Source organism: Pantherophis guttatus, chromosome 3 (genome assembly GCF_059756535.1).
Source record: "Pantherophis guttatus breed Tessera chromosome 3, ASM5975653v1, whole genome shotgun sequence".
In the NCBI taxonomy this organism is placed as follows: Eukaryota; Metazoa; Chordata; class Lepidosauria; order Squamata; family Colubridae; genus Pantherophis; species Pantherophis guttatus.
In genome coordinates this window covers 18,568,517-18,578,753 of record NC_142065.1, presented here as the reverse complement: position 1 = coordinate 18,578,753, position 10,237 = coordinate 18,568,517, and the positions used below count along the sequence as shown (strand labels likewise).

The window sequence follows — 10,237 nt, the reverse complement described above, 5'->3', positions numbered from 1 at the left end:
GAACTTAAAGTGAACCGCTCCAAACTCGATTGCAGAAAATATGATTTCAGCAACAGAGTGGTCAATGCCTGGAATGCACTACCTCACTCTGTGGTTTCATCCCCAAACCCCCCAAATTTTAACCTAAGACTGTCTACTGTTGACCTCACCCCATTCCTAAGAGGTCTGTAGGGGCATGCATAAGTGCATCAGCATGCCTACTGTCCCTGTCCTAATGTTCTCTTTAATTGTATCCATTTTATGTATTCAATTCATGCTTATACTTATATATATTATCTAATACGTACTCGACAAATAAACCATCTAGAATAATGCTGAGAACAGTAGAGGGTCACCATCAGAGAATTGGACAGCCTAGATTGGGGGATGGTGCTGCCTTTGAGGAGACGTGTGCGTGTGTGTGTGTGTGTGTACCAAAGTATTATAGTGATGACGGGTATGTGGAGATAGGGTGTAAGAAAGGAAGTGGGTCATTCTCAAAGAATGTGAGGCTGATGTCCTGTACCAGTTTTGTGTTCCAGCACAGTCTCAATCCCAGTCTCAGCCCCTCTACCCAGTCAGCAGAACTTCAGAGGGCCTGGCTTTCAGCTGTTGCTCCTAAATGCCAGCTCAGCCTCTATCATTTGTTATTTAATTGACAATGTGGGGGCTAGGCTTCTCCTTCTCCTTATTTTTCTGTCCAGGATTCCAACGGATTCAAACACACCCAATTAGAGGTGATATTCAGCAGGTTCTGACCAGTTCTGGAGAACCAGTAGCAGAAATTTTGAGTAGTTTGAAGAACCCCCATCTATTCTCTGCCTCCCGAGTCCCAGCTGACGGGAGGAAATAGGGATTTTGCAGTAACCTTCCCCTGGAGTGGAGAGGGAATGGCGATTCTACAATATCCTTCCCCTGCCATGCCCACCAAGCCACACCCACCAAGCCATGCCATGCCCACCAAGCCACACCCACCAAGCCATGCCATGCCCACCAAGCCACGCCCACAGAACCAGTAGTAAAAAAATTTGAATCCCACCACTGCACCCAATATGTAGTACATACCATATTTCAGACCATGTTTATCTGATATGAGCCTAAACTCTGAATGCAACTTGTGCCACCTGACTCCATCAGGGCTCTGTGGCCTTCATTTCTGATCATTCCCAAATCAACATTGCTTCCATTAAAATAATCTGGAGTTGAAGTCTGGTGTTTCCCCCAAGTTGGTGTATGTTGCTCTACCATACAAAAGGTATCTCACACACCCTCCCTCCAGGCTTCCTTGGAATTCTGAGAGTTGCAGCTCCAACACATTGCAAGGGAGCCAGCTTGAAGATACCTAGTCCAGCAAATAGGTCAACAAAGCACTCTTTCTTGCAATAAGAAGAGTCCAGGATATCCCCAGGCTGTCAAATAGTCTTAAACGCTTATAGCTTAATATTTCAAAGAGGGCCAGATTTACCTTTAATGCTTCATGGGTAGCCAGTAGAAGATATGGCCCATGGATCAGGGGTGGTATTCACTTATCTTCGCTATCGGTTCGCAAATGTGAGCACATTCGCCATCTCCGTGCATGTGCAGAGCCTTCCATGCATGCGCAGAGCATAAAAAATGGAATGTGATTATGTCCGGGCAGGTGGGCGGAGCCTCCCGCAGCCACCGCTACCAGTTCGCCTGAACCGGATAGAACTGGCTGAATATCACCACTGCCATGGATCATCTCTAGCATGGATAGGGTTAGTGCAGGGATCGGCAACCTTAAACACTCAAAGAGTCACAAAGGCCCTAACTGGAAGCTCTCTGTTCAATTCTGGAGCCAACCGGAAGTCCGGCTCCCCCCACCATAGTGACTCCTCCTAGCGCGGCATCCTATTTCCTCTACCTATCCTAACTGAAAGCCCTATCAATTGTGGAGCTGACTGGCAATAGGGAGCTGCAGCAGAGGGATGAAAGAGCCACATGCAGCTCCAGAGCCACAGGTTGCTGACACCTGGGTTAGTGGAAGGTGCTATTCCTCCTCTCCTAATCAGTGGGTGTAGCTTTAATTTGCTCTGGGCACAACTCAGGCATATTCTAATGGTAAGCATTTTTAAAATCATTTTTTAAAAGAAAAAAATAGGAGTGTTTATAATGGATTGCACTGGAGACCGAGGATCTGATACTAACACTGTCTTGATTACATTCCCAATGAAATGCTTTTTCCCCCTTTTTTGTTTTTTCTAGATAAATGATCCCTTTGTGTGGCATCCTTTCTGGAAGAAAAGGCAGTAAACAATGAACAAGCAATCTTTGGTTTTATTTATCAGTATTTATCAGAGTGATCCTTCAATTCTTCCAGATGTTGTTTTTCCTCCTCCTGCTTTTTCCATCTTCCCTTTCTCCCTCCTTCTTTCTCTCTGTTGTGGGCATCCATTTTTAATCTGTGAGCTGTATTGGGGAGCTTCTGGTTGACCCTCGACTGCCTCCTGAGAAGAAGAAACACTTGCGTGTCATAGCTGAAATGACACACCTTAAACTGCAGGAAAACTCGCACGCAGCATTGATGTTTGCGACATGTGGCTTTCTTGGGGATTTTGAGGAGAGTTCGTGACCTGATGCTGCGTGAGCTGCATTGCTCTAGCTGATTGGAGAGTGAGTGATGAAAACTTTGGCAGGCAGGAAAAAGGGAATTTTGAGCTGTGTTATCCGGTTTTGTTTGGTTTTATGTCCTTTTGCAAATTCTTCTTGCTATAGTACAATATGTTCATGCAAGCATATATATTTTAACTCATTCTCTCTCTTTGAGTGAAATACTGTATGACCGCTGGCTGGGAAGGAAGAAAGGCAATGATGATGAAATAATGATTTCATAACTAGTTGAGTAATGAAATTTTCTGCAAGAAAACAACTAAGCTCAAAGAGCTCCACCTTTGAATTTTCATTAGTTTTTCTCCATTAATCCCCACTTATTTATAGGAAAGGAAGGAAGGAAGGAAGGAAGGAAGGAAGGAAGGAAGGAAGGAAGGCCCTATAGTATGGGTGGGGAACCATGGCCGTTTTATGATTTGTGCACTTCACCTCCCAAAACTCCCATTGCTAGCTCAAGAATTCTGGGAGTTGATTCCCTAAGTCATAAAAGGGTCATGCTTTCCCACCCCTGGCCTATAGCATAGAGGTGGGTTCTACTTACCTTTATTACCAGTTTGCATCATGCTCACCCGTGCACTTCTGTGCATATGCAGATCACCTATGATGACGTCCAGGTCAGTGGGCGGAGCCACCCGCCGATTTTACTACCGGTTCTTGCAAACCGGTCCAAACCAGGGGCAACCCACCACTGCTATAGCACTAGATGATATGAGGGTTATGATATCATAGAAATACCAGTTGGGTTCAGTGTTGTTTTACACGATTCAGATGAAAATGAAGAGATGTTTACTACGTAGAACTTAACAGGCCTAAGAAAAATAGCTTTCATCTAAATCAGCTTAACTTTGGTTACAGGCGCTATCTAGCTTAAGTAGAGTAATGAAACCAAGAAAAGATGTTGAAAAATGAAAAGACTTAGTCTTGGGAACATAAATGGAGGCAAGGTAATCATTGAAATGTATTCTTACTTGTGAAGGATTACAACTACAAAGGAGCATTTTATTTGCTAAATAAAATTACATGGCTCTCCTGATTCTCTAAGCAGTAGGAAATGGCTGGATAGTTCAACTTGCTACTCTAAGTAGGCTCCCCATTGCCCCTCAATATCATTAGATGTCACTAGTGGGGGCGGGGGAGTAGAATGTGGTAAAAACAAACACACATACAAAATGGAGCTGTGCAAATATTCTACCTGGTGATTGAATTCAGGGAATTTTCAACATATCCTCACTTTAAGGCAGATTCATGAAGTGAAGCTGGAATCATTTTGTAAAGGACAAATCAGATGTGAATCAACATTAAAAGCTTTGGTGGTGCTTAATCAATTTAGGGGCTTCCCAAGCTAGCAGGAATAGCCAACACTCCAGAAGGTAGGCTTAAGATACAGAAGGATCTTGACCAGGGGAGGGCTGCTGTGGGTTCACAGGGGTTCAGGAGAACCTCTAGCTAAGTTTCTGTGCAGTTCAGAGAACCCCAAAATCCCACTCTGGCTCACTCCACCCACCCCACCCCCTCCTGGGAGTCCCCACATGGCCCATTTTGGATGCAGGTAATGCAGGGCACATGCGAAAGCTCGGTGAGGGTGAAAAATGGGCCTACTGGAAGTTAGGGAAGGATGGAAATGGGCTCATTTCTGGCCTCCAGAGGGCCTCCAGAGCCTGGGGAAGCCATTTTTGGCCTCCCGGAGGCCCGAGAAAAGCCTCCGGCGCCCGGGAAGGGCAAAAAAGCCCCCCCCACTGTGATGCAAGAGGCCAATTAGGCCACACCCACCATGGCCACACTCACCCAGCAACTGGGCAGAGAACCCCTTTCTAAAATTTTTGAAGCCCACCTGTGATCTTGACAGACTTGAACATTGGGTGCTATCTAACAAAATGAAATTCAATGGTGAAAAAAGTAAGGTCCTACACTTAGGCAAGAAAAACAAAATGCACAGATACAGTATATGTGGTACCTCGCTTAATAGTAGTAACTCTGAGAGGGATCTTGGAGTTCTAGTGGACAATCATTAAAATATGAGCCAGCAGTGTGCAGCAGCTGACAAAAAAGCCAACACAGTTCTAAGCTGCATAAACAGAGAGATAGAATCAAGATCACAGGAAGTGTTAGTACCACTTTATAATGCCTTGGTAAGGCCACACTTGGAATACTGCATCCAGTTTTGGTCACCATGATGTAAAAAGATGTTGAGACTCTAGAAAGAGTGTACAGAAGAACAGCAAAGATGATTGGGGGACTGGAGGATAAAACATATGAACAGTTGCTGGAATTGGGTATGTCTAGTTTGATGAAAAGAAGGACTAGGGATGACATGATAGCAGTGTTCCAATATCTCAGGAGCTGCCACAAAGTAGAGGGAGTCAAGCTATTCTCCAAACCACCTGAGGGTAGGACAAGAAGCAATGGGTGGAAACTAATCAAGGAGAGAAGAAACCTAGAACTAAGGAGAAAATTCCTGACAGTTAGAACAATTAATCAGTGGAACAACTTGCCTCCAGAAGTTGTAAATGCTCCAACACTGGAAGTTTTTAAGAAGAGATTGGACAGCCATTTGTCTCAAATGATATTGGGTTTCCTGCCTTAAGCAGGGGTTTGGACTAGAAGACCTCCAGGGTCCTTCCAACTCTGTTATTCTATTCTATTCTATTCTGTTATTCTATTCTGTTCTGTTCTGTTCTGTTCTGTTCTGTCCTGTCCTGTCCTGTCCTGTCCTGTCCTATCCTATCCTATCCTATCCTATCCTATCCTATCCTATCCTATTCTTCATGTTTTGGGTGTGTTACCTCTAGCAAGTGATATGTTGCAACTTCATTTCTTTATATGGAAAAGTTTTGATCGGTTAAGTGGTGCAATTGGCTGTCTGACTTTGACATGACCTACCAGCCAATGAGATTTATCATCACATTAAACTCTGTCTATCCGAGCACTTTTGCGGTGGCAAAGCTAATAACACTTTAGGCTTCATTCACTTTTCTAGCTCTCACCTTCTTTAATGTGGCCAGTCAGAAGTACTCACTTTACTCCCTCTTACACTAATGAAAATTACACCTACATGTTGGTTTCTTTCAATACATCTGAAAATTTAATTCAGGTCTCAACATTCCAAATAGGGGTTCAGGGTTAATCTAACTATAGAATTCCTAACAAGTGGAGCAGTTTCACATTACTTAACAATGAGAGCAATGGATGCTAAGTTAAAAAGCTTACACATACCAGCCAAAATTTTTACTACTGCAAAAATAAGGGTAGAGTGCCAAAGTTGCAAGTGCATTTTCTGTGTGTGTGTGTCTTTCTGGAGTGTCATTAGGCCATCCTGCCCTTTGGTCTTACTTAACTAATATAGATTGTTGCCAACTTCTGCTAATTGGGTGGTGGTCCTTTACAAGAGCAACTGACCTTGTTAATCACCCTTGCCAGCCTCCATCAGAATTCCAGTGAACCCCATCTTTTCCAAGGATGTGTCGAGGAGAGGAGGAGAGAAGCTAGGTTAGAAATTAGGAAGTGGTTAGGGATTTGGTAGGCAGAGAATGAGGTAGACTTAGGGCTTTGTTCAGGAGTGAAATGCTCCCGGTTTGGACCGGATCGCCCAATCTGGTAGCAATGGAGGTGGGTGGTTCGGAGAACCGGTAGCAAAAATCCCTGCCCCCCCCCCATATGCCCAGCTGAGCTGCACAATCATTAGAGGCTTTTTTTTTTTACTTTTAAAAACATTTTTTCTACAACCTCTTCGGCCAAAAAATGCTTTTAAAAGTAAAAAAAAAAAGCCTCTGATGATCGCGCAGCTCAGCTAGGATCGTCAAAGGCTTTTAAAAGAAAAAAAACCTTTTTTTTCTTTTAAATGCCTCTGAAGATTCAAGCTGAGTTGCCTGATCAACAGAGGCTTTTTTAAAAATTCAGCTTGGATCATCAGAGGCATTAAAAGAAAAAAAGGGGGGGGGTTGTAGAAAAAATGGTTTTAAAAGTAAAAAAAAATTGGTCATGCCCACCCAGTCACATTACCCCACCACCACCAAGCCACACCCATAGAACCAGTAGTAATAAATTTTAGATTTCACCACTGGCTTTGTTCCATGCTGACTAATGCAGCTTCAAGCATTTTGAAGTTCCAATAGAAGAGAATATCTGTAGCTCAGCATTTAACTGTGGAGTCCTTGATGTTCTCTGAGCTTGGTAAAGTAGTACTTATCAATTTGCAAGCCACCTAGAGTTAGTCTGATGGCTGAGACAGAATGCAAACTTGATAAATATATAAATATAGTAGTTACCAGATTGGCACAGCATCATTCCCCACCCACACTAATCTTGTTGGAAATTCCTTGATGGGAGGAAAATACTTTGAAATCCACAACTTATCTCTAGCTTACATCTTTTTACCCTCTAAAGAACCCTGATCACCAGGTAAATATGTGTGGATGACATTTTCAGTTTTCCAGATAAGAAAGTTCCAATGGTGGACCTCCATGGTCATCTATCCCCCTCCTTCTATTCCTACTGAGAAAGTCGATGAGACACTAGTCCAGGGATCAGCAACCCACAGCTCTGGGTTTCATCCCTCTGCTGTGGCTCCCTGTCACTGGTCAGCTCCACAATTGATAGGGCTTTTGGTTAGGACAGGTAGAGGAAAAACGCTGCAGCACTAAAAGGAGACTTTATGGTGGAGGAACCAGACTTCCGGCCGGCTCCAGAATTGAACAAGGGGCTTCCGGTTAGGACCCTTGTGGCTCTTTGAATGTTTAAGGTTGCTGACCCCTGCCCTAGTCCATCCACCCAAGGTTGGGGGGACTTCAGCCTCCTCAAGCAAGTCTTTGTAAAGTTTCAAATGTCAGTTTTCCTTGCTGGCTTGCCAATGATCACACTACTTTCTTCTTCAGTTAAGTCTCTCTTGACCCTAGTGACCATATGGACTGAGCTAGCTAGAATAGAGCAGTGGTTTGGCATGGATTTCTTCAAGGGGTTTTGTTTCACTCCTCAATCTATCCTCAGCTCTAAGACTTCCTGGTGGTGTCCCTAACATTTCAAGATCAGGCCCAGATGCATAACAGAGTAAAGCACGGGTGTCAAATTCACGGCGTCATGTTGCCATCACGTGACATTTTATGACATTTTGCAGAGCTGGGGTGGGTATGGCCTGTGCATGATGCATTCTGCCCATGGCCGCTAGTTTGACACCCCTGGAGTAAAGTCTTCCTCACATCAAGCTTTGTCATTTTATGTCATGTCCTCATAGTTTTCTGGCAATGACATAGAGTGATTTGCTCTTTATGACTTTTTAAAATTTCCCAGTCTAGCCCACGGGTGTCCGAGGGCCGGATTTGGCCCATGGGATGCTTAGATCTGGCCCATGGGGCCACCCTGGAAACAGTGAAGGACTGGCCCATAGAGCTCCATTTTCGGTGGCAGGGAGTTGCAGGAAGCTGTCGCAGCTGAAAACAGAGCTTGGAAGCCCATTTTTTCTGGCAGAGCACTCGTTCCTCCACAGGCGCCCCCAACAGTGATGTCAATGGCCACGCCCATCCTGGCCACACCCACTCCATCCCCCCCCCAAGGTCAAACACAACCTTGATATGGCCCTCAATGATGAAATCAAGTTTGACACCCCTGGTCTAGTCTATAGGTGAGGGATACTGGCATAGTCTTCTATCCTAATACTGGGTGCTAGGTGCTGCTAGTTAAAAACTTTAAAATTACTAAAACTGTTTTCCTGGAAAGTAGGTACACAGTACATACTAGCTAATAGTCAATTGATCATGTCCTATTCATTTGTATCCATGGAATAAAACTGTACTCAAATGCTGTGAGATTATTCTATTCTGTATCTTTTAGCCATAGACCATTGAACAAAACATGCATTAATAATCTCATTCACACATAATGTTATGCCATGAGATATGGGTGTAAGCCAAAAGCAAACAATGACATTATAAATAAGCATTATTTCTGAACCCTATCTAAATAATCTTAGATACTAGTCTCAGAATCCTCAGGCGCAACAAGGACAAACCACCAAGAACAACGTTGGAATGTAATGCTGGTTTAATCTTGTCCGTGTCCCGGCCGAAACTAGGAAGTGTTGGAGGGGCGGGCGCAGCCCCATGCTATCCCACGCCCATGTTGCCGCGCGGGCGAGCAGAGCCAGGTGAGTTGTCGAGCGGTTCGGCGCCCAGCGGGAGGATAGGGCTCGACAACTAGCTTTGGTTGCCGGTTGCAACCAAACCAGCAACCAGGATATTGTAGCAATATCCTGACAATATTTTCCAGTTTTTTGTTATCTCAGATAGAATGATTCATTGTAAACTCCCCCATAAACTACATTCTCCATTCCTTGTTTTTTTCTTTTATCAGTCCCCCAAATGGAAGTATTTTAATAATTGTATATATTCTGAATCTATTTCAAGATGTAGGCTATTAAATATTGCATTAAAGCTGAACACAAAGTTGAAATCTTTTAATACTCTGGTGTGTTTATAAATGTGAGCCTACTCATCTGTTTTGTGTGTGAAATAACATTTTACAAGATGTGCCTGCACGATAGAAAACTGAGATATCTTTGTATCTAACTAAGTTTTTAATTAACTCTCAAACGTAATGAAGATTTGTATTGAACTTTGGTATATGAATTTGCAAATCATATTCATTTTAGGCTTCTTTTAATTAGCTTGTATGAAACAGATTGTTGCATAATATTACAGCCAACAACAGTTTTACTTAGTTGAGATTTATTTACTTTGCCATCCTTGAGGCTCAAGCAAGATTACCTTAATTGAAAATTACAGCTGAATCGAAACTACTCACTTCAAGTTTCTGCTGCATTTGTTCATAGTTCAAGACCTCCTTACATTTTCGACGATGTTTCAAGCTGTTTGTGAACTTGTTTGGGTTCTTTTGATGGTATTAACTCTTTTGTTCTTCCTCCTCTTGCTTTCTTTTAATGTCATCTTTGTCACCATTATTCCAGACATTACATGCCTTTGTTGTTACTTAATCAACCTGTCCAACTTTTATGATGAACAGGAGAGGCTTTTCTTCAAATACATTTGATTGAGGCAAAAGGCAAAATCTTAGTATAATCTTGCTCCTGTGTAAAACTGGTGTTTGCCTGCCATTATATTGTAAAATGGAATATCCTCTTTCAGGAATAATATGCCAATTATTATTTTTTTATTTTTTATTTATTTTTTTATTTTTAATTTGATTTATATGCCGCCCTTCTCCGGAGACTCAGGGCGGCTTACAATGTGCTAAGCAATAGCCTTCATTCTTTTGTATATTTATACAAAGTCACCTTATTGCCCCCACAAACTGGGTCCTCAATTTACCTTCCTTAGAAAGGATGGAAAGCTGAGTCAACCTTGAGCCTTGGCGAGATTTGAACCTGCAGTACTTGCAGGCAGCTGGTCTTAATAACAGGGTGCTTTAAACCACTGTACTACAAGGCTCTTTGTAGTACAGTGCCTTCATGTTCTGTCATGGGTATTTTAATATTAGTATTTCCAAAAAATTGGTCAGTGGGAAGTAGGAGGTGTTGGTTGGATGAATGTACTGGGCTGAATTTATAAATTTTTGGGGTCTTTTACAAAGCCCAATTGCATCACAAAGACAATTAAGACATATCACTTACATTCAGTTG

The 10,237-nt window shown here is 42.9% G+C and overlaps 1 long non-coding RNA gene across 3 annotated transcripts in view; it reads left to right on the top strand.

Annotated features, from left to right (window-relative positions):
- The window catches only part of LOC117674812 (uncharacterized), a 9,240-nt gene extending 6,974 nt beyond the window's left edge, over positions 1-2,266 (top strand). For all 3 annotated transcript variants that reach the window (XR_004593992.3, XR_015733635.1, XR_015733634.1), the window contains exon 5: positions 2,206-2,266. This is a non-coding gene — a long non-coding RNA (uncharacterized LOC117674812). The remainder of the gene's footprint in view (positions 1-2,205) is intronic.
- Positions 2,267-10,237: the final 7,971 nt, after the last annotated feature.